We start from the raw sequence: 25,182 nt of genomic DNA, 5'->3' as shown, positions 1-25,182 counted from the left end.
CAAAAGACTATACTGGACATACACTGTCTAGTTTATTTACAATATCTACTGTTTTGGATACAATTTCAACAGTTTACAATGACAGAATACAGGAATGTAATTTGAATTAAAACTGTAATGATGTTATTTGTCATCATTAGTAACAACAAACTGGAGGCCAAGGAGATGGGTTAACACATAGCCACAGAATTGTATTGTAACATTTTTCTTTTGTTCTTCTGTTTTGAATAAAAAAGGTGAATATTTGGGGCACGTGAACCCCGGGCTCAGTCCGTTAAGCATCTGACTTCAGTGCAGGTCATGATCCCATGTTCGTGGGTTCAAGACCCTGTCTGTGCTGACAGCTCAGAGCCTGGAGCCTGCTTCAGATTCTATGTCTTCCCCCCTCCTCTCTCTGCTCCTCCCCCTCTCACACTCTCCCCAAAATAAATAAACCTTAAAAAAATTTTTTTTAAAAAGATGAATAATCATAAGAACAAACCTTTACCTCAAACATTTCATCATTACGTTGAAAATAGAAGCATTTCCTAAAACCGAACTGAGCCCTAGAGCAAAATCTGGTTGGATTATGGGGATGGGGAGATTTTTACCAGATTGTGAAAATTCAACTATCACAGACCATTAATTACATTTAGTCTCATTACTAGTCTCATTAGAAAGAAAAGAAAGGACAAGGTCCATGCTGAATTGTTTAGCTTAAAATCCTTTCAAAATTAATAATTTTGAGAAATGAAATGTTACAGAGAAGAATAGTTAGGAGAGCTGTAAAAATACTTTTACTAACACTTAAAGTCATCATCCTTGGTAAGGAAAATCCATATATATAAAGGTGGCTGCAAAAAATCAGGCCAAAACCAATAGTCTTTTATCTATATATCTATATGTAGTTGGCTACTCCAGAAGGTAATCAAGCAATAGCCATAAGAGTCTTTTGAGGGAAGCCAGGATCCAAATTGGGTGACACGGTGGCTTGCCACTCCTGTAAACAAAGAATAGGGTTCATGAGGATGTACCAATATACTTACTGAAAATCATCCAACATATGCAGGCATAAAGATTATATTAATTACCATCTGTAAAACTTCTGGCAGAGTAGTAGGTTTGAAGCTTTGCTTTTTCTTCAACTTTTGCTAAAAATCAGCCGTCTCTTCTCTCACTGGTATTTACAAAGTTGGCTGGCCCACTGCTGTTGTAAATCAGAATTGTGCCATCATAAGGCTCACATTTCTTGTGACCATGCTTTCAGTTTATTTTCTCCCAGCCCTAAAAGAAGCAGGATCCTTAACCAGCCCACTTCCTAAAACAGATGATGCTGAGGCCAGCTTTAATGACAGAGAACTGTTTGTTAACACCAGACTGTGGGCAACACTTTCTAAATTTTTATCAGGCTAGACTCGGAAATGAAGTTTAGGATATCACTATCAGGCTATCTCTGACAGATCCAAGTTTCTCACATAATAGGAAGCCTAACCCACACAGCTCCTTAGAACTACTTAATTACCATAGGGCCCTAGGGCAGGCTTGAAAGAAAGACAGGAGTCTTCATTGTTGTTGTTTTTTTTTTTTTTTAAGTTCTTTCCCCCCCAAAGCAAATTTTGGACTGCTAACAGAGCCAAATAAAGAGACTATTTTATCAACTTTATAAAGAGGGAAAAAAAAATCTTTAGCTCCAATGCACTGTTTCCTGGAGCAGGTTAGTGCTGGCTTAGTGCACCATCAGCAACGTTGTCTAGAATTTCTCTCATTTTTGTTTTGGATGTATAAAAAGCAGACATCACCAGGTGATTTTCCAACTAATTGAGGGCTTTCCCAAAGCAGCAGGGTTTGGCGGAGGTGCTGGCCAAAGGTATCTGCATCACATAACACCATCGTATTCCAAGTATTCTGACTCTGTATTATTAAGCTTTCATATAATATACTCTAGCTTCTGTGATATTTCTTCCCATTATGTTAAAAGTTTCCTTAAGCCTGAGAAAGATGGTATCAGTATTTTTCAAGTTAGAAGTACGAATTAAAAGTAATGCCATACGTATTGTGTCCCCTTGCTTTGCATCACAGGTGAGGGATGGGAACAGTCGGAATCGAAAATTATCCACTGGCCACAACCAGGCTGTTACTTTGCTAGAGCCCAGCTAGCAATCTCCAGTGTTTCTCAAAGGGCCATCTCTCTTGGGCAAGTTCATGACCTCCCTCTGCTGAATACAGAAGACTGGTGAGTTCACGGGGTGACTCAGACCCCGTGTGGGCACAGTAGTCATGTAATCAGGGCACTTCTTTCTGCAAAAGATACCATCAGCCAAGTGATGCTCAAGTCAAAGGTCACTTCCTTTAAGTAAGTCTGTGTAACCTCGGAGCTGTGAAGAAAGTCATTACCCATACAGTGGGCGCACAGCCCAGTTTAGAATCGCTCCCCAAATTTACAAGACATCAGCAATCTCTAGAAACTTCGATTCGAATTGTGTAGCTATGTGGTATAACCCGGGCCACCATCCCACCCCGCAGTTATCTCCTCTCGGACCCCGACTCGGGGTTCACCGCGCACCACCTGCCCCTGGCCTTTCCCAGGACCAGGCCTCCCAGTGCCGGAGGCGCCTTTCCCTCGAAACCGCGGTGCAGGTGGTGCGGCGGGCCCCTCTGGGTCTCACATAGGATTCCGGAAAGGGGCCGGCTCGGGAGCTGCGGGCGGGAAAGCCGGCTAGAGGCCCGGTCTGCAGCCCTGGTCTCCCTGCCGCCGCTGCCGGGAAGGCGGGGGCCCGGATGGAGGCAACTCCACTAGTCACCAGCTGGAAAACCTGATGCCGGGTTTCGGTCAGGGAGGACCAACCGAGCCCGGAGGATAGGTGCCGCCGCGACCGCCCCCGCGCGGTCCCAGGACCCGGACCCCAAACAATCGCCGGCCCGCCGGCTTCTCACTCACCCACTCGCCACCACCATCGACTCAGCCGCCGCGGGCGCAGGGACCGCAACCGCAGCCCGGCCTCCGCCCCGCCCCGCCCCCGGCCCCGCCCCAGGGCCCGGCCCCTCGCTCGCGTTCGGGCCCCGAAAACCCCTTCACGCCGCAGTTGTTTCCCGCCTGGTGCTCCTCTGAGTAGATTTTACCCAATCTTTCGCTCGTCATCTTCAGCGAATATTGTGAAAGCAAGCGGAGGGGAGAAAGGATGAGGAAAACAAAAGCACACACCTTCGAAGCACACACCTCCTGATCTCCCTGGACCCCGCCCCCGAAGGGAAGAAACCGGGCAGCGGGGACGGTTGACGCTTCAAACGCCATCTTTTACGTGGGCGGAAGAAGTCGCTGCTTAATTTCGTTTTCCTCGTGGGACGCCGTAGGTGCGTCTTGAAGTTTTCGATTTGCATTTACGTGAAGGCGGGAGGCATGTGGAAGAGGGCGGGCTCCATTTGTTCCAAGCCTTTGTTCGATGATGCGTGCGGTGAAAATGGGGGGTAAGGTGTTAGCCGAGATAGTGGTGTCATTAGGAAAAGCTGCTTAGACCCGAGAAAGCAGAGTTGATAGTTGTGAATGGTTTGTGCTTTGACAGGTAGTGGGCGCTCAATAAGTGTGTTGAATTAATGGATTTATTTTTTCCTTATGACACTATTAAGTGTGCTGTAACTTCACTTCAAGTCTGATTAGGTAATTTCCTTTTCCCGCAAAACCTAGTCACCACAGTTTTGTCTTCCTTACGTACAAGCATTTTCTTAAGCTTGATTTTCACACTTTTAAACGTCTTTTTTGCTAGTTGCGCAACGTGGAGATGTTGGGGTTTTTTAGCCTTCGATAATGTACTTCACCATTCTATTTGATGTGCCGTATGATTTGTTTCTAAACCTCGAGTTGATTAGCCTTTGGTATGCAGGTGTATATATCCATGGTACAGAGGAACAGCACTTAACATTTTTCATCTTTAAAAAGCATACAGCACAGAGGCGCCTGGGGTGGCTCACTCCGTTGAGCGTCCGACTTGGGCTGAGGTCATCATCTCACGGCCTGTGAGTTTGAGCCCCGCGTTGGACTCTGTGCTGACAGCTCAGAGCCTGGAGCCTGCTTTGGATTCTGTGCCTCCCTCTCTCTCTGCCCCTGCCCAACTCATGCGCGCGCTCTCTCTCTCTCTCTCTCTCTGTCGAAAATAAATAAATATTAAAAAAATATTTAAAAAAGCATACAGCACATCTTTATCATTGAGGAAGAAAAGAAGGAATAAATACACAAATGACTCCCTCAAACTTAACACCCTTTGCAGAATTAGATCCCTTACCCAGTCAGTGCTGTATGCTTATATCATAGCACCGAATAAGTACCATTCATTTAGTTCCTATTGTGTGTTCGGTACTGTGCTCCTTAGTCAATGTGTTTCAGTGGATTAGAGCAAAAAACTCAAGAGGGAGAAGGTAGTTGTGACTTAGTACTGTGATCCACAGTACTTGTATGGTGTAAAATTTTACATTGGAAGGTGTAAAATAGGACAGATATCCTAGCGTCCATTCCTTCTTCAGGGAACCAAAGAGAAAATGATACTAAATACATAGTAATGTGATCCATGTTAGCAGAACCGAGGGATGGCTTGGGAATCTGGCTTTAACCCTTATTTCCTCCAGACTCTGTCAATCAGCCCAAATAAACCACCCCAAATAACTCAGCCATCTAGTGAAAATACGTTTTGTTATTGAAATGTTTCTTCAAGTAAGAGACTTAGTCCTCCATTTCCAATTCGACTAATATTCCAAGATCCTGTTTAGAAATTTTGAGCATCCTCCTATCCACGTGTAATTAATTAGCAATCATACAAAAAGGCTCAACTAGGAGAGCAGTGAAGCAGATGGTTAAGAGGTTGGGCTCTAGAATCAGATCTGGTATAAATTCTGTCTTTGCCTTTGATCAGTTGTGAGACTGGGCAGCATGTAACTTCTCCCTCTCTCTCTTTCTTTTGTTTGTTTGGTTGTTTTTTGAGGTATGTACCTTCTCTTACCTCAGTTTCCTTAGCTACAAAATGGCAAGCAGAATAATTTCTCACCAGGTTGTTGTGAGGCTAACCTGAGATCAAGTAAGCTAAGAATTTAGAATAGCACATTCACACAAGGGTGGCTTTAATTTTGGTTTTAGTAATCATGCAAGGATAACAGAAGAAATAAGAAATGACTTGTAAATCTCTTAAACTGTGTACATATTTATAATTCCAATAAATAGAGTATCAGAACCCAGGGAATATTATTGGTACATAACAAATGTCAGTTATTGGCAGGAAGCCTCCCCATCCTCTCTTTACTAATGTATTTCAGAAATGTCTTATGTGCTGCTTTGGAGCCGGAGCTGAGGATTTGTTGATTACCTCCCATTTACCAGGATTACAGCAAATTAGATTTAACTGTGACTGGCATGGGAACTATCTGATGTCGACATGGATGAGGAATATTGCTATATAAACCACAGTGAGTTTAATTTCTTTTAAGTAATGAGATTTTATGTGGTTGCCTTATTCATTGCAGACTTATCAATATGTACTTTATGGTGCATTGCCTTTTGGTTGCAATATAAATGAGCCAGCACCCAGCCGAGGTACTTCGAGTTACGATCTATTAAGTTAGTTCTGTGATCTAGTGTGATATAAATGGTTTAGAAAGCTCTAATGGGTCCACAACGGCTCTAATGATGCACATTGTAGGCAACACCCCTGTGAGAGAACATTAGGATCCCATGTGTATTTTCATGTCCTTCTGGGATTCACCATTGTATAAATGATAAACTTCTCAATGAGGAGAATCACATCCTTCACGAGGTACTAACCTCTGTTCCTTCTGTGCTGGTGCTGTGCACCTCACAAGCAACAGGTGTGAAAGATCTAAGGCCCAAAATAAAGAGTCCCCAGGGAGAAGAAATTCCTAGTTAATTGCAGCATCGTAGAACCCATAACAAGAAAGAGAACAAGTTGGAAGACAAGCCTACTGATTTCTTAAATCTTAGATAAGGTGCCCCCGGGGGGCTCAGTTGATTAAGCATCTGACTCTTGCTCAGGTCATGATCTCACAGTTGGTGGGTTTGAGCCCCATGTAGGGTTCTGTGTGCACAGCTCAGAGCCTGGAGCCTGCTTCAGATTCTGTGTCTCCCTCTCTGCCCCTCCCCCACTTGCACTTTCTCTCTCAAAAATAAACATTTAAAAAAATCTTAGACAAGTTCATTAGCCAATTTCTTGTAGAGGAAGACAGATTTTGAAGTTATATCTTGGTAAGTTTGTCATAATTTGACAGAATTTAGATGCAGTGGATAGTGCAGGGGGATAGTTTTGGTGCTGTCCTGTAATGCCTGAGTCACAGTGGAGTAGTGGCAGATAAGTGGCAGTGACTCCCTCTATAGCCAGACCCTTCCCAGGCCCATTTCAGAATGTCTCCCTGAGTCCATCTGCCTGTCGGAACCCTCACTTGCAGCTCTCAGCATTTTTTTCATTTATGCTTGTACTTCACTAAGCTTACTCGTATGTTGCTTTTAAGTAAGTTCTTTAGTTACTTCATGTGTGGCTTCTGCCTCTCAACTTTGTCACAGGCTATATGACCCAGGCCCATAGGTGGGCTTACAATTTCATCTTATGACTCCTTTGTTTTTGGTACATATCAGATATAAATGCCAGCTGCCTAACTGCAACTTGATTCCTACTACTTAGAATTGTTATCCTTAGGCCAGGCTCCTGTCAGGCAAGGGCTTCTTTTGAAAAAGGCCTTTGTCCTTACTTATTCAAGGGCCGGAGTGATGGTGTTTCAGGTTCAGGATCACTTTGATTTGAAGTGGGTGAGGAGCTCATGTCGTTTTTTTGTTCTTAATTTTTTTTAACATTTACTCATTTTTTGAGAGAGGGAGACAGAGCATGAGTGGGGGAGGAACAGAGACAAAATCTGAAGCAGGCTCCAGGCTCTGAGCCGTCAGCACAGAGTCCGATGCATGTCTCAGACCCACGAACCACAAGATCATGACCTGAGCCAAAGTCAGATGCTTAACCTACAGAGCCACCCAGGCGCTCCAGAGTTCATGTCTTTTGTGTCATCAATGTCATCTTTCCTACCTCCTTTCCCACACAATTTTGTTAGCACAAAAAAGAAACAAAACAATAACTGTCCTTGGGAGCAATCTCAGGTCACTTAGCTTTAAAATGTTTTGACATCTTTTTTTTTTTTTTTTTTTTTAATTGAAGTCCAGTTGGCATACAATGCTATATTAGTTTTAGGAGTACACCATAGTGATTGGACAATTGTATATATTACTCATTGCTGACCACGATAAATGCAGTCACCATCTGTCGCTTTACAGAGTTATTACAATATTGTTGACCATGTTCCCTCTGCTGTACTTTTCATCTCCGTGACTTATTTGTTTTATAAGTGGAAATTTGTACCTCTTAATCAGACATCTGTGAAGTTTTAACATCTACCCTTTTTCTTCTTCAAAATTTTCTTGACAAACTTGACCCTTTGTTTTCCATATGACTGTAATGACTGGCCTCTAACCTTCCACAAATAACCTTTGTGAGGTTTTCATTGGAGTTGCACTGAACTTATAGGTCAATTTATTGTCCTTACATTTATAAGCATGGCGTATCGCTCTACTTACAACTCCTCATATATTCTTTAATGAGGTTATATAAGTTTCATGGAAAAGATAATTCACATATTTTTTGACATTTTCCCCAAGTTATATTTTGTGTTGCTATTAAAATTTTTTCTTCTGGAAATGACATTTTACTTTTTTATTTACTTTTTTTTTTAGAGAGAGAGTGAGCAAGTAGGGGAAGAGGAGAGGGAGAGACAGAGAGAGAGAGAGAGAGAGAGAGAGAGAGAAAGAGAGAGAAAGAAAGTCTTAAGCAGGCCTTATGCCCAGCACAGAGCCCAATCTTGCCACTGTGAGATCATGGCCTGAGCCAAAATCAAGAGTTGGATACTTAACCGACTGAGCCACCCAGGTGCCCCTGAAAATGACATTTTAAATATTTTGTTGCTAGTGTTTAGTATCACTAGTTTTGGATGTTCATTTTGTGTTTGGCAGTTTTGCTCACTGTTCTTATTGGGTGTAAATATTTGAAAACCACAAACCAAAGAAATAAACTCAAAACAAAAAGGTATCAATCATTTCACTCTCATGCACAACTTTCAGTTGCTCCCTATTTCCCATAGTGTTCAGGGTCCTTAGCATGACTAAAGGCTGTCCACAGTCTGTCTCTAGCTGAATTTTCAAGGCCTCATTCTTACTGCCCTTTCTACTAGTTGCTTGCAGATCCATGAGCGTTTACAGCTTTGTGATCACTCACATAATACACTGGCCTGGAATGCCCTTACCGCTCCAGTTCATTCTGTGTGTGTGTGAGAGGAAATTGCAGCCACATGTTGCCTCCTCCAGGAAGTCTCCTTGGATTTCCTTGGTTGGAATCAATGTGACATTCAGTTATGCACACTTAACCTCCACTCCTCTTGCTATTAACATTAAAATCAAATTCTTTGTATTTACATTTTACAATTTTAGGGCAAATAATGATCATATAATATTCAAATTAGACACTATTTGCACACTTATCATGATGAGTACTGAGTAATGTATAGAATTGTTGAATCACTTATTGCACAACTGAAACTAACGTAGCACTGTATGTTAACTACAGTGAAATTAAAATAAAAAACTTAACAGTAAAGAAATTAGAAACCATTAAAGATAGTGGCAAAAACACAATATACTGTTGAAAGGCATCATCAGCTTTGAAGTCAGGCTAGCCTAGGTTTGAATCCTGGCTTAGCTACTTTGTATCTTTGGGCAAGTCACTTAACATCTTTGAGCCTCAATTTCCTCCCCTTGAAAACTGGGATTGCTTTGAAGATTAAATGAGATAATACACATAAAATGTTTACTCTGCAACCTGCCCCATGGTAATTGCTCATTAGGGTTAGCCACTATTATCCCATGGTAGATGCTCAGTTGGTGTTTCTAGAATAAATCTAAGCCTGATCCCTAGTTTATAGATGAAGAGATTGAGAGGGCAAGAACAAGAAGGCCTCTCTCAAGGTCATACCTTTAGTTTGGGGCAGATCTATAACTAACAATGTAAAATGAATATAATCTATGTCCTCACCAGATTGAAATCTTCCTGAGGGCGGGGACCTTTTCTTATTCACCTTTGTCTTCCCCTTGTTTCTAGGCATAGTGCCTTGATTGTATTAGATTCTCAGTAAATATTGAGTGCAATTTAAGAAAGTTCCCATCAGAATCAAGAATAAATTAAGAAAATTGTTTTAATCTATACATAGATTTGACTTTGCAGAATTTTGCTAAGCTCCAAATATGGCACAAGATCAAGGGATCCTGATAAGGAAAAGCTTAATTTGAACATTATTGTGTTTGTAGGTGACAAAAATAACAGACCACTTAAGCGTCAAGATTTCTAGATAAACATTTCATGAACTTCCAAAGGAAGAGGTTAAGAAATTCAGACATTATTTTTAACCTACAGTTTTATCCATGGCACTAATTATGAGTTTACATGTGATTATGAAAGATAAAAAATATTGCCTTTATAGAAGCAATGGAATTTGATGAGTTGTTAATCATGAAGGTTAATTAGTTCCCTTTGTGAGAGCAAGGAACTGAGTCACAGGTAATGAGTCTGTTTTCAAAACTATAAGAAGGGATGGATTAGTATGTCATTATTTTTCATCTGAAAATACATAGAGAGATATTCATCTTTTTAGTAGCTTGCCTGGGAAATTAAAGAATGTCTTTTCTGTCAAAATTAAGATTTTGCAATTTTTCATATACATTATAAACCTGTAGACACGCGTAATTTAGTATAGAACAGTAAGCTAGATGGATAGATGAGAGGTGAGTTATTACTATCAAATCAAAGTGTTAGTTCTCTCAAAATTAATATCCTCTTCAGAAACGACTCCTTATTTGCTTGCCAGTATTCCACGTGCAGGGGTATAAACGAGAAATAGTGCTGGAACATTGATGATCACATCTCAAGTCTATCACTTGCTTTTACCAAATAGTGCTTCAGGAAAGAATGAAAATACTGCATGGGAAATGATATAAAGATCTCATTCTAAAGCACTTTTTTCACCAATGAACTATAAGTTATAAGTCAGGAGATGTGCACTTTTTTTTCCTTCTTTTCTGAACACAGGGGGAAAAAGAAAAGAAAAACGAATGGTCTCTTTGATGAGTAGCAAATACCTAATGCCCTTCTGGTGTTGCTGCACCATGATCCAATTATCTCCCACATTTCTTAACAGTGTTTACAAACTGCTTGTGCACTTAAGTTGAATTAAATGGATGATAAATCCAAATGAAGAAAAAAAAGAAAGAACAAAGTAAAGTTGAAGTCCTGATCATTTTCCTGCCTAAATATTGTCATTATGGAAAAAAAAACACCGTAAAAAGTAGAGTTCAAATTCCTACTCGCTCTAGGGCAGGCAGCCTGTGTACTGTCCAGCTCTGTGTGCCAAGTGCTTGTTAAAATTAATTATCATTCGGCAGCTTTCTCTCTCTAAGTAGAACTCCCAGAAAATATGCTTGGAGTAGAGAAATGCAAATTGGGTTATGAGGTAATTTTATACTCTAGGGACAGATTTTATTTTATTTTTTTTCATTTCATATTACTTCATGTCAGAAAAGGTTCATTATTATTTATATAGCAGAACAAGCCCCAAAGCCAATCCATTTCCAACCTCCTTGTCACTTTCTGCATTCCAAACACCACTAAATTCCCAAATGAGTAGGCTAATTCTTTCCTTAGAGAGCCATAAAACTTGCTTGGGGTATTACTAACCTAGGTGATAGCACTTTATTCAAAATAAGTCTTCTTCTCCAGGAATGTGTTCAAAGACCTCATTTCTATGTGGCCATTACTTTGGTGGAAGAGAAGGCGGCTTGTCTGTTGATTATCACTTCTGAATTGTTTCCTTGAGTACCTTGGACCTAAACTAACGGGGAACTACTGAAATATTTGGGAGTGTGTGCTCGGAAGACATTTATTCTACTTATTTTACATGTTTAAGATACACTTCTGAAAACATTATTTTTCAAGTGAATTTGGTTAACTAGATGACTAACTAGTACATTCAACATACCCTATTTTGCAATTAATCAAAATATTGTTACCTAATTAACTTAAATGCATACCTGATACAGGTTTGTTTAGAACCATACAGGAACAACAGCAACAAGACATTATTATTATTTTTTTAATTAAAAAAATTGTTTTTGAACATTTATTTATTTTTGAGAGACAGAGAGAGACAGAGTACAAGCAGGAGAGGGGCAGAGAGAGAGAGGGAGACATAGAATCCGAAGCACGCTTCAGGCTCTGAGCTGTCAGCACAGACAGGGTCTTGGACCCACGAACAGTGAAATCATGACCTGAGCTGAAGTCGGATGCTTAACCGACTGAGCCACCCAGGTGCCCCTACAACAAGACATTATTTACTGCCCTTCTCTATTCCACCTCAATACGCTGACTCCAGGCTAATGTAAGAGGGGTGATTCTTCTGGCGTGCCTAGTTTAACTCCTATGAGATGAATCTGTCTTGTCTGTAGGGTTCTGGGGCTAGCAGTAGAACCAGGCGATTGAAGAAAGGAGAGTTTTTCCATCTCAGCATAAGAATTTCCTGACAGAGTTGCACCAAGATGACATTGGTAGAGAGTTCCTCCCCTGGGAGGTATTCATGGGTGAGCTAAGCTGTGCCAAAGAGGCCATTCAGGTAATAGATGGACAGTATGATCCTGAGAGTCTTGACAAATGACTCCTTCAAGATGGCATTCCCTCTTTTAATTGCTGCAGCTTGAAGAGCATTTACAAAGTAAAACCACTTTGTAGGTGTAGGACAGGAATGGAAACTTAAGATTCTTCTCTTGATTCTGGCCAACCCATTCAGAGAAAATGACTGTGAAAGCTGTCAAGGAGAAAAGCTTCCCTGAGATGATGGAAACTTTTAAATTGGAAAGGAATAAAATGAAGAAGTGAGATTTTTAAAATTGTGACTTGCAATCCAACTCTCATTTCCGTGTACTAATTTCGTTTTGAGGAAGGACTAACATGACCAGGAAAAGCTAATGTTGCAATGTTACTCACTTTTTTGAGAACTGAGTAGAAATGATGGGGCATGTGCTTCCTATCTCCTTGCTCCTCTCTCACCTGCTTCAGGAAAATCAACATAATCAGAACGGTTCTGAAAAAAACTTTTTCTACTGAGGAACTTTTGTGAGAAAGATTTAATTTATATGATACACAAGGCCCACTTCAAGTTTTTCTTCCTCTGAAGCCTTTCTGGACCAGTTCGGCCACTGGGACTTTTCCCTCTTCTGGTCTAGAACATTTTTCCTTTGGTATTTGTTTAGCACTGTTCCGTACTGTTGATAGTTATCCTTATATATGTTTTGTGTCACCTCAGATGATATCCATGGTAGGCCCTGAGGAAAAGCAGTACAAAGTCAAGGATGGGACCTTTACTAGCATGTAATTTATAAACCATGAGTTCTCTTCCTCCCCAACCTCCCATGAGTGTGTACAGCACATCATGTCTAGCACATAGATGCTTACAAATATTCATGCTAGCTGGTTTGAAAGTGTGACTATAGTGCCACTCACCAGGCTTTCTATGTAGCGGGTAATCAGTCAATAAATCAAGATTAATCTTATGAATAGATAACATATTCACATGTTAAAAAATCCAAATGATGGGGGCGCCTGGGTGGCTCAGTCGGTTGAGCGTCCGACTTCGGCTCAGGTCATGATCTCGCAGTGTGTGAGTTCAAGCCCCATGTCGGGCTCTGTGCTGACAGCTCAGAGCCTGGAGCCTGGTTCAGATTCTGTGTCTCCCCCCTCTCTCTGCCCTTCTCTGCTCATGCTCTGTCTCTCTCTGTCTCAAAGATAAATAAAAACATTTAAAAAAAAATCCAAATGATGTTAAAATTAATACACTGGCAAATCTTGCTCCACCCTAGACCTCATCTGCTCTGTTCCTCCTGCCCTTTGTAGGAAACCACTTTCTTCTATTCATTTTTTTGTGTTCATCTCGTATCTCATTATGAAAATGCAGGAAAATATACATATGTATCCATATCACCTTCCTTTCTTAGACAACATTCTCATACTCTGTGGCCAGTTTTGTATTTTTTCATTCAACCATCTGTTTTTCTTCCATGTCAGTATACAGAGGTCTTCCTCATGTAAGAGCTGCAAAATATTCCATTCTGTGGCTGAATGATAGTTATATAACCAGTCACCTTTAGATGGCTGTATGAATTGCTTCCAGGTCATGCTTTTACAATTTTACTACAAAGTGAATAATGTACATGATTTTCTTTTTTTTTTTTTTTTTTTAAATTTTTTTTCAATGTTTTTTATTTATTTTTGGGACAGAGAGACACAGAGCATGAACAGGGGAGGGGCAGAGAGAGAGGGAGACACAGAATTGGAAACAGGCTCCAGGCTCCGAGCTGTCAGCACAGAGCCCGACGCGGGGCTCGAACTCACAGACGCGAGATCGTGACCTGGCTGAAGTCGGCCACTTAACCGACTGCGCCACCCAGGCGCCCCATGTACATGATTTTCTAAGTGCACAGGTATATCCTTAAGATAAATCCCCAGAAGTAGGGTTGCTAGAATATATGCAATTATAATTTTTAAATAGATTCCCAATTTTCCCTCTGTAGGTGTTGTATTATTTCACTCCCCCTGATAGTGAATGAAGAGTCCCTATTTCCCACAAATTCGCCAGTCAGATGTTTAACTGAGCTTGGATATTTGAGGATGTGATAGGCAAAATATTGTAACTTGGTGTGCTATATTGTTGCTTTGTTTTTATTTGCATTGCCTTTTATTGTGATTACAACTGAAATCTTTTAATATGTTTCCCCAGGATCATTTGTATTTCCTTGTTCCCCCTGATTTATATTTTGCCCAGTTTTTTCTACTGGATTATTGGTCTGTGGGTTTTTTTTTTTTTTATTTCTAGCAATTTATTACAACTATGGAGATTAGCCCTTTGGAGAATGAGTTGCAATTAATTTCTAGTATTATATTTGTCTTTTGATTTTGCCACATGGTTTTTGTTTTTGTTTTTGCTTTGGTATTTTTTTTTTTGTAGTTGTTTGGTTGACCTTTTTTTTGTTTTATGACACCTTAATTGTGAGTCATAGTTGGAAAGGCCTTCTCTACTCTAAGTTTATAAAAAATTCTCCATATTTCTTGTAGTTCTTTCTTGTTTCATTATAAGTGTTTGATCCATTTGGAGTTTATCCTGGTGTACGTGTGAACTGGGGATCCAGCTGCCATCTTTTTTTTCCCTAGAAAGTTACCTAGTAGTAATCCATTGAAGGGGAGCAGGTATTGCCACCCCCAAATCCACCACTTTGGTATGAGGATTATCTTGAACCGAAGTCCATCAAGACTGAGCAGACTTAAGAAAAACCTTTACTTCTCCCTCAACTACCTAAAAGAATTTAGATAGGGGGTCTGGCCTAGAAAGAGCTATTACCAGAGATAGCTTTTTATCTGAATGACCTCTCGAGATGGCAGGGCAAACATCAGTTACCAAACACCTGCTCTTCTTGCCGTTCTGTGAATACCCTTCTCCCTTTTGAAGTCCCAGGCCCCTACCTGATTTCCCAGCTTAGGATGGCGTATAAGCCTCCTCAACGGCCTGACTTGCCCTTGGGTCTCATATCTTTGTGGCTCCGGTACATATGAAATTAAATTTGTTTTTCCCCTGGTAATCTGTCCTATGTCAATTTAATTATTAGGTCAGCCACAGAACCTAGAGGGAAGAAAGGGAATTTTTTCCATCGCGATACTGTAAATATGGATTAATTGTAAATGGCTGTGATTCACGTTAATAGCCAAACCAGTAGATTGATTTCACTAATTTAGAGAAACAACTGATCAAATCAGCCACAACAGGAACAAACCAATGAACACGCACAAAAGCAACAAAAAACCAAATTAACAGATTCTTTGCATTTATCCTTAACCTTTATTTGATCTTCATGAAATGGTGTCAAAAGAGTTGTGTTAAACCTTGGTCATGATATGATATGCCTGACACTGTGCTACATGCTTCAGCTAGGTTACCACTAATGTGGTCAGTCCGTGTCAGGTGGCTTTTATTAACCTCATTATACCCGTGACACATCAAGCCTCAGAGAAGTAAAGCAATTTTCTCAGGGCCCATTACTAAAGAGTGTTGGAGCAGAGTTTTGATTCAGGTGTAAGATTATAAAGTCAGAGGTCTTCATAGTTTCTGAAGACAGTGAACTACATTGTCTGAGATCTATGTAAGGGAAATAAGGACACTTGGGAGCAAAATAATGGATTTGTTAGACACTTATAAAACCACATCAGCCCTGCTTTTGCTTACCAGCGCCATTGCATTCATGTAGTTCAATTGCAAAACCAAAAATGCCGATATACAGAGTGCACTGTAGTCTCTTATAAAAATTACTTACCTTATGCAGAAAAGTAAAGAGCGAAAGCATTTAAGCTTGTCACACATCTTTCTGGCTTTCTGATTTTTAGGTCAGATTACTGGACCATGAAGCCTTCATTAAAAACCGAAGATCTTTTCTATACAAAAGTGAAATAATTTTTCCATCCCTGGGAGTGGGTCATCCAAGTCACACATGGACTTGAGGATGAATATGAAAAAGTAAAGTGTTTATGATCAGATAACTTGCTAGTTTCTTGCTATAAAAAGGGCTCACTCAGCTTTGTGTCTCGGCATCAGTGTTTGATTCGATTTTTTTCTCTGATAGTTTAATTGTTCAGGTATTTCCATAATGCATAAAGCCAATCTTAACATAAACCTAAAATAAAAATGCATATTTTCAACATCATCTGTTAATCACTGAAGCTTCTGAGGCCCACCCATTGGGATCTGGTAGGGGCATGTGTGGCAATGAACACACAGGCAGGAGGATCCCAGGGCTAGGTATTGAATCTATGATAAGTTGTCTATGACGGTGTTGCCCAGGAGGTGAAGCCATAACTGGAAAGACTGAGGTCTTAGCCAGGCTAAATGGGAGGGGCATCCAGTGAGCGATCTGACCAAGTAGGCAAGGGAACAAAAATAGGACCTTGAATGTGAGGTACAGACACTGCTCATCAAGAAACAGGCAGATTGTTTCAAATGTTTCAGAAAGTTAAGTCTGAGGAAAGTTCACTCTAGTAGTGTCTAGTCTGTAGGTGTGGGGACAGTCACTTCTTCTCAAAGTTACCTTTTGTGCTTGTGTGACTTTAACATTTACATTAGTGGTATTTTGCAACTTGCTGTTTTCCAGGCAACATTGTGTTTTTGAGATGTATCAGGATGATACTACATATGGGTTGGGGGTAAGTAGAAGGAAAGTAAAAGTAGAGAAATAATGCTTGACCCAGATGCACACCAACTTTGGAAGGTGGAAGGGATAGGGATACAGACAGTGGGAGAAGAGCTCCAAGTCTGGGTAGGTGCTTGTATTATTATCTAATTGAAATATTTTATATCTCTTCTAATTTTTATTTGTGGTAAAATACTCATAACAAAATTTACCACTGTTAAGTGTACAATTCAGTATCATTGAGTATATTCATATTGCTGTGCAACCAATCTCCAGAATCTTTTCATCTTGTGCAACTGAAACTCTGTACACATTAAACCACAGCTCCCCACTTGCCATTCTTCCCAGCCATCATTCTACCTTCTGTTTCTATTAATTACTCTAGATAGCTCGTGTAAGTGAAATCATACTGTATTTGCCTTTTTATGACTGGCTTATTTCATTTAGCACTTAGTCACTTCTCAAGGTTCATGTATGTTGTAGCATGTAGAATTTGTTTCCTTTTGAAGGCTGAATAGTACTCCATTGTATGTGTAAACCATACATTGTTTATCCATTCATCCATTGATGGACATTGTGCTGCCTCCTCCTTTGGGCTGTTGTGAACAATGCTGGTATGAACATGGCTTAAAGATCTCTTTGAGACCTTGCTTTCAATTATCCTGGGTATATCCCCAGAAAATTGCTGGATCATATGGTAATTCTATTTTCAAATTTTTTTTTTTTTGTATTCTGCTATGTCTGCATCATTTTACATTCCCACCAATAGTGGACAAGGGTTCCAGTTTCTCTGTATTTTTGCCAATGCTTATTATTTTCTGGTTTTTTTTTTTTGTTTTTGTTTTTTTGGATAGTAGCTATTCTGATGTATGTAAAGTGATATCTCATTGTTTGCATTTGTATTTACCTGCTGCTTCTGTATCTTTTTGAAAAGGTTTTATGCTGTGAACTAGGGTAAGGGAGATGAGTGGGACTCAGGCAGTGTTGAGGAGGGGATGGGAAAGGCATGGGCCCAGTCAAGCAGGGAGAGAAGAGAGATACAGGCTTAACCTTTCCAGGTACCTAGCAGATGCAGAAGTTTCTATGAGTGATAAGGACCAGAATGAGCTGAGTGAACAGAGAAACAGGGAAGAGCCTGCAGGTGTTGCCTGAGATAAGTGAGTAAGAATGATGCAGATGCCGAAAGCACCTAATTCCTGATAATTAATTATTTTTTTCAGTAAAACTGAGTTGAAAGACATTACTTGGTAACTGCCAGTAATAGCTAGGCTCCTTTCAGCAGCCAGAAAACAGTTATCATCTACTCTTGGGTATTTGAATTGATCAGATTTGCATAATGATTCATCCAGTGAAATAGTTTAGACATAAAAAAGTGCAAGCGTGCACTCACACCCTGTCCATCAGAGGCATCCGTGCATGAGGAGAGCGGGGGCGGTGACTTGTCCCTGGTACACCCTGTCTCTTGGGTTCCTCTGGGAAGATATTCTACCACTTGCCACCCAGAGAAACACTAAATGCCTGCAAGTTACCAAAGGATGAGTATTTTTCATTCAGGAGGGAATTGTGTGCTTCTTGACGAGCAGCGTCTCTAGGTGCGTATTTGGGAGTTGGGTTAGTTTTCTAGGGCTGCCATAACAAAGTACCACAACCTGGATGACTTAAAGTAACAGAACGCTATTTCCTCATAGTTCTGGAGGGCAGAAGCCCAGAATGCAGGGCTCTATTCCCTCTGAAGGCTCAAGGGGAGAGGCCTTTCTTGTCTTTCCCAGCTTCAGGTGGCTGGGTGCATTCCTTGGCTTCCTTGGCTCCTGGCCGTGTCACTACAACCTCTGCCACACCAGTCTCACCTTTCCTTCTTCTGTCTCTTATAAGGACATTTGTCGTTGAATTTACAGTCCACTTCCGTAATCCAGGATAATCTCCTCTCAAGATCCTTAATTACATCTGCAAAGACCCTTTTTTCAAATAGAGTGACTTTCGTAGCTTCTAGAGATTTGGACATGGATGCACCTTTTGCGGGGGCATTATTCAACAGGAGTGCAAAACCTTCAGGGGAAATTCCAACCCTTTCCCTCTAACATGAGTCAGGCTGGGAGTGGGAAGAGACGCTGCGCCCTCAATGTCTTTGTTTGCTCTGTAACAGACACCACCCAAAGTCAGTGATGGAGCCAGCAAATTTGGCATGTGAATCAATTTAATGTCCCATACGTATTGTTGGTGGTTAGAATAGACACATGTTTTTGGTGCTCTCAGTTTTGGTCCCCAGGGACATAAGACCTCTTGTGCTCCATCCTTTTGTCATCACCCCTGTCCAAAGCCGCACCCATTCATGGAATCATTCCTGTTTTGTGCTGGGGGCAGGAAGAGTTAGTACTTACTGAGCCACTCTCAGTCCTCAGTAACCTGGGTAACCTGAGATAGAGGAATCTAGCATCCACACCCCAAAACGATCCTGTTGGAACCTGCTTATTGAAAGAAGTCATTTTCACTTGTGAGTGTCTCCTGAACAGTGCAATTCCAGGACCAGTTATGTGTGTTAGAACAGCAAGTGTACAATTTTACAGAAATGATTTCACTTCAATAGAAACATCTTTATACCAACACAAGATCAATATTTCTGATTTCCATGCTTAGTGTTACTCTTTGAGATTGACCAGAAATTGTTATTTCTATAGAGATATATTTTATTCTGATAATGCTAGGGAACAGATAATGACTTGGGAGAGCATCAAGATTAATGTCCTTAGTGTCAACATTTACCCTGTAGTCAATGTAATATTAAAGCCCCTAGTTCAGTTTACCTGAAGGCAGAATAAATCCTCTCCCCTTTTTTTTGGTCAACAAATAATATATTATAGGAAATCCTGTATCTGTTGCATTTATTTTGTAAACTTCTTTTTCATTTGAAGAATATGGCACATATATGAAAGAAGGCACAGCTCAGTGAATTATCAAAAAGTAAACACACCTGTGTACTCACCATCCAGGTCAAGAAAAAGTACATTGCCAGCCTCCCTGTGCCTAGAAGAAATCTTCAAGCCCCTTCTCTATCACAATCCCCTCCCTTCCCACCAAAAGTAGCCTTTGTTTTGACTGTTTTTTTTTTTTGACAGTTTTTTGCCTACATTGAAATTTTATGTTGCATATATTCTTTAAGCTTTTTTTTTTTTTTATAAAAGCATCTGGAAAACATTCCTTTAATGCCATCCCATCTCAGAGGCAGAATAATTTTTTCTTTGTAGGTATCTCTTTGTCGGGAAGATAAATAGCTAACCCCACACATCATTATCATAAAAACTTACTTGTAGTTTACATGAGAAGCCAGGATGAAGAGTAACACATGACCTTGTGATCTAACACATGAACACAAATGGAATTATTAAAAATAAAGATAAATGAGTACTGGAAATTTTAATTTGTGAATTATGTGGTTCTCCTTGCTCTAGGCTTTCTTGATAGTAAGGTGACTCTAATCTTTGGGACATAGTGTCATTCTTTTGATTATATAATTTTTTCTTTCTTTCTACCAGCTTGGTCTCTTGTTCAAATGCGTTTTCCCTAACAACGTGTTTTAGTGTTTAATGGTTTAAAAAAGAAATGACTTCAAAGCCAATAATATGTAGAGAGGCTTATATTTGTCTATAATTTGTCTAGACATACTTCTAAAATTATGACTGAGCCTAATTCCCACTAACGCATTATATTTACTCAATGCCAAGGGGAAAATGAAGTGTGAGATGTGATGAGGAAGGAAAAAGACCACACTGAATGTATAGTCACTCAGGTGTAAGGTATAATGTAATTTCAGAAATGTTGAAATGTGGGGGGGAATTAGAATTGAGGAGTCATATTAGTGCTATTTGCTGATATCAGTGGATGATATTGGCCAGAGGTGGTTTGATGTTGTTAAGAATTTTCTCTCAAAATAAACAAAATGGAAAAAAAATTAGGAAGTCACTCTGGAAATTTATATTGACAAACATCAGCTGTTACTGGAGTTATGAATGGGTTACCCTTTGGAGGTAATGAGAACATTTGTACATCATGTTATTTCAGGAGTTCTACAGAAACTCTACTTGTCCCCAAAACATTTGCCCTATTGTCGGCACTTCCTTCCTGACACTTTAAGAAATCACCTTTGGGGGTCAGTCTTTGAGTACTGTTTATGTAAGATGTCTGGAGAAGGAAACTAGCTCCTGGGTTCCTCCCCTTGCTTTCCCTTCATTCACTTGCATGGCTTAATTATATATGTTAGCTAATTGTCACTATTAAAAGCACAGATCCTGACCTTAAGGGAATAAAGTGCAAAATAGATACCTCTTAATTTCCTGACGGCAGCTTCAGTTTACTGAGAATAGAAACTCCTTCCCAGGCTGTGAGTGCTTGATTAACATAGGAGTTTCCCAAGAGTGTAGAAGAGGAAGCCCAGTAGGCCAGCAAGCTATTTGTTCACCCTGTGTATCCAGGTTTGAGTACTCTTTTGTGTGAGCTTTAAGGAGTGATCAGTAAAAATCACTATTTCAAGCCATTTTACTTTGATTTCCTAGTAAATGGATGTATTAACACAGTGCCTTTTGCCATATCCTTCTAAATATCTGAGATAACTCTTATATTTTTCTTTAAATCAGTGTTGGTTTTTGAAATGTAATTCATTTTATTTTGTTATTTAATTTTTTAAAAAATTTACTTACTAATTTTGAGTTAGAGCATGAGCAGAGTAGGGGTAGAGAGAGGGGAGAGGGAGAATTCCAAGCAGGCTCTGCACTGTCAGTGCTGAGCCCGGTGCAGCACTCGAACTCACGAACTGTGAGATCATGACCCGAGACAAAATCAAGAGTCACACACTTAACTGACTGAGCCACCCAGGTGCCCCATAAATATAATGTATTTTAAAGGAAGATTTTATATCACTTCTATAAATAGACATCTGTCACTTCGTATAAATAAAAGATAAATGTTAAATAAGTTCATAACTCTAAAACCACTTCCCACTTTGTGAAATGGCTTAGAATAGTAAATTTGGGACTTGGGATCAGAGAATCAGAGTTCTCATCTCAGCTCTGCTACTTATGAGTGCTCTGGTTTGGGGAAGGTCCCTTCTCCAAGTCCCAGTCTCCTCCACAGAAAGGAGGGGTTAGTGGGAATGATAATAATGCTCCCTGAAAAGAGTTATCGTGGGGATTAGAAATGACACTTAGAATACCTGGCACGTTTTAAGTGTGGGGACTCAGAAGTTGACAATTTTTTTTTTTTTAATAATTATGTCTTTGGTATTTGTATATCAACTTATCTTTGCTCTGCTCTGAAGCTTTGCCTGCCTGCCTTTCTCCAAGTGACATGGGATAAATCAAGTTGCAAAGGAAAATGGTGGTTCCTTTCACTTTTAAGCCTAAAGTCCAAACAGTATGGTAAATGGAGTTCACCTCAAGTGCAAATGCCCATTTATCAGTAGTTCGTGCCTGGATCCCTTTATTGACAAGGGTTGTGATAGCAGTGCTGTGATTGAGTAATGCTGGCTGTATGCCCTAAACATGGGAGGGCAGAAGACTGGTATTCCCTATTTGACAACATTAACTCCTGCCTCCTTTTTGCCAAGTCTTCTTAGCTTTCCAGAATCTGCATCTTGCAAGGTGCCCCCAGTTCAGCATGGACTTCTTCAGAAGAGAGCTTCAAAGTCACTTCAAGCACATTATACTTATTTTCCTTCCTGAAATAGTCTAAAATGATGGCCCTCTCAGGCCCTTCTGATTCTGTCACCTCTTTCTCACTCCCCTAGAATAGCCCACCTTTCAGTCCAACTAATTCTTCTTGTTTAGAGAGAAAAAGAGCTGTCTGTGTCATTGGGGCTGTTCTGTCACTTTCCTCGCTCTCTTATATATCATAAAGGATTAGCAGGTACACACCCCAAGAAGATTGGGAGAAGGTGAAATGTGTGCAGCCTGTGGTCTGGTTAGCGATCAGGTCCCCGTAACAGCTCGCTGGATGCTTATTTGTCCAGCTCTGCAAATAGTTTTGGCAATGGGAAGTGCTACCAATGTGACATCGTTGAAAATCCTGGTACATAAAAGACTTTATGACACTTCCCTTTTTTCCAGCTCACACTCTGGAGTGAACCAGTAAACAAATCATTAAAACAGGAGGAAAATTATTCTTCTGGGGTTTAAGGCTCTGTCCTAGTAAGAAAAGAACACTGTAGAAAGAAACGTGATAAACAATACTTAGGAGAACTTAACTTTTAAATGACATTTTGAAGCCAACAGATTCTAAATGCTGACATCAGCATTTTTAATATTTGTCCATTACTGTTTAATACAATAGGTTAAGTGTTGCTTCGGGGAGCTCGGAATTGTTCACTTCCAAGGAGTGAGAAGGATGCTCATTATTTCTCTTATTACCTCTCCTTAGAATTTGTATTGCTCTTATCGTCCACAGACTGCTTCTTGGTAATTTTTATTACTAACAAACCCATAACCTGATGGGCTTCTCTGGAAATAGAGGGTATTGTGAAAGCACTCAGGATATAGATATGGTGCTGATGGGATCAATTAAAATGAATCGTAGCCCAGGGAAAGGTGTTTTGTGGAGCATCACAATGTGACAAAGATGAGTTTAAAAATAATCGCTTATTTTATGACCACATTTCACAATCTTGTTCACCCAGATAGTTGTGACAGTCACATTCTGGACCAACATAAAGAGTGAGATAGGGGAAGACAGACTGGCAAACATTATGATTTAAAGGGAATTGATATTTGTCGATGAGCACTTCATCATTTCCAAGGGCTTTCAGGAAAAGACAGCTTCTTTTATAGACAATGAAAGAAGGGACTGTTAATTCGGGTGCATCATCTGAAAGTGTTTCCAGGCCTCCTATTTACTTTCCATTCTCTTATTGCCCTCCCTGTTAGAGATCACAGCACCTGTGTGTGATAGCCTTTGAAAATCTCTCTCTCTCTTTCTCTCTCACTTACACACACACACACACACACACACACACACACCACCGAACTTTGAAGGGCAAGGTTAATTGGACATGTGAGAATGTGTTGTTATTTCATATTGAATCGGGTGGCTGAGCTTTTGTGGTATTAGTTTTGTGTTATTTGGGGATCTGAATTTAATAATGATATAAGAACCTTCTAACAGGATGAGAGTTTAAATAACTCACTGCTAGAGTTTTCTTTTTTAATTTCAGCTTTCATCCAAAAATTCCCTTACTCAAACCCTTTCAAGGGGTGCCTTACTTCTGAGGTACTCTAAGCCTCTGGCCGGCCTTAAAGACTCCGTCTCTTTGCCCTCCCTCTATCTTGTTCTTCTTCCATCCTCATCAGCGTGTTCTCTGTAATCCCCGCCCCTGCCCCCAAACTGGGTCTTCTTTCTCTGTTCTTTTCTTACCTTCTCTTTTATCCCAGCACCCATTTCCCAGATCGGACACACCTTTTATTCTCTCTGCTGTCTCCAAGTTCAGCAAAACATATTCAAGGGCCATTTCTTCTAGGGGACCCAGATTATTCCCTTCTCTATTAAGCTCCCATTCCTTTGAAATACAGTTTTTTAAGCCATGCTCTCTAACAAATAAAATACAGGCATATATGTAATTTTACATTTTCTAGAAACCGGTAAAATGAATTTTAATGATATATTTTATTTCATCTGTTATTTTAAAAATATTTTCATTTCTACATGCAATCAGGTTGAGATTATTCATGAGATGTTGTTATTTCATTCTAAGCTTCAGAAATCTGGTTTATATTTTATACTTACAGCATATCCCAATTTGGATTAACCACATTTCAAGTGCTCAATGTGGCATATGACTACTGAATCTGTACCACATTCCCCAGCTCTCATATATGTACTTTTGTGTTTCTTATCTTTTCACCTGGACCTAATTGCAAACAACTATTTGAAGTTGGAGCCCATGTTGATACTTCTTCTGTTTTCACACTTCATTCCTGAGTGTATAGTAAGCTGTAAGTAATTGTCTATTGATGGATTGGTAATATTCTTATCTGTGACCCCTGTTTAAGTAACTAAAATAATATTTCCTTAAGCACATTTATTCCCACTACAGCTTCCTTATGCTTGGAATTTCCCTTTTCTTCTCCATACTTACGTTATGATTCAGCTACCATATTACCTCTGTTTTGTTCGATTTGAACCTTTTGGGATATGTTGGATGGGATTATAAGAAATAGATGTACATTATTTGCAGTTCTGTTGCACTAGAGAGCAGCATTTTCACATAATACTCCTCATTCGTACAACTCGGGCAAAATAGGATTTATAGCTGAAATCAATAGGATAATTGCTTCCATTGTTCTTTTTTACTTTCTTAACAGAGACTGGACAAAGACTCACAAGAGTCTGCGGATCACAAGACCCACCTGTGAAGCAGAGGCTCTCTGGTTTGATTGCATTATGGAAAAGACACAGTTTTACAAGCTGAAACCAAATCACGAGGATAGAGATAGCTTGCAAAATTGCAGGGAGGGAAAGACGTGGGGTAGGGAAGGAGACCCTAGAGAGAATGGGGACAAACAGACGACCTGAAGTAGAGGATAAGATGAGGAGGCTTCCAAACTGTGTCAAGGGCACCAATATGGGGGGGGGGGGGAAGCAGGAGGGAATGCAAATTGTCAACTATTCCACAATTTAATGAACAGTATACTAATATGTGTACTATTTCTACTCTGTCACCAACTTAATTCAAGTCCAAGGTCTCAGAGACAGAATGCTGGAATATAATTCTAGAACTGTGCCAATAAACAATAAATCAAAGTCCATAGTTTTTCTCATCACGTAAAATTGTCATATTAAAGTTACAAACATTCTCTCCA

The 25,182-nt window shown here is 40.0% G+C and overlaps 1 protein-coding gene and 1 long non-coding RNA gene across 10 annotated transcripts in view; one reads left to right on the top strand and one right to left on the bottom strand.

Moving 5' to 3' along the window:
• Positions 1–3,274, bottom strand: part of C9orf72 (C9orf72-SMCR8 complex subunit) — a 27,184-nt gene extending 23,910 nt beyond the window's left edge. The window contains exons 1-3 of one of the 8 annotated variants that reach the window (XM_058695164.1): positions 2,918–2,942; positions 2,030–2,195; positions 785–979 (exon numbers count right to left, since the gene is read on the bottom strand). The gene's annotated coding sequence lies outside the window, so the exon portion shown is untranslated. The other 7 variants (XM_058695163.1, XM_058695165.1, XM_058695162.1 and 4 more) reach the window with 7 other exon arrangements.
• Positions 3,216–25,182, top strand: LOC131491804 (uncharacterized). 2 transcript variants are annotated; one of them, XR_009251656.1, is made up of 3 exons: positions 3,216–3,330; positions 5,278–5,427; positions 24,685–25,182. It is a non-coding gene; the product is annotated as an uncharacterized LOC131491804 (long non-coding RNA). The 2 variants fall into 2 exon arrangements; XR_009251657.1 differs by lacking the exon at positions 3,216–3,330 and adding an exon at positions 3,339–3,444.

Source organism: Neofelis nebulosa, chromosome 12 (genome assembly GCF_028018385.1).
Source record: "Neofelis nebulosa isolate mNeoNeb1 chromosome 12, mNeoNeb1.pri, whole genome shotgun sequence".
Taxonomy (NCBI): domain Eukaryota; kingdom Metazoa; phylum Chordata; class Mammalia; order Carnivora; family Felidae; genus Neofelis; species Neofelis nebulosa.
Note: the sequence above shows the minus strand (reverse complement) of the source record. Positions and strands in the feature narration are given on the sequence as shown.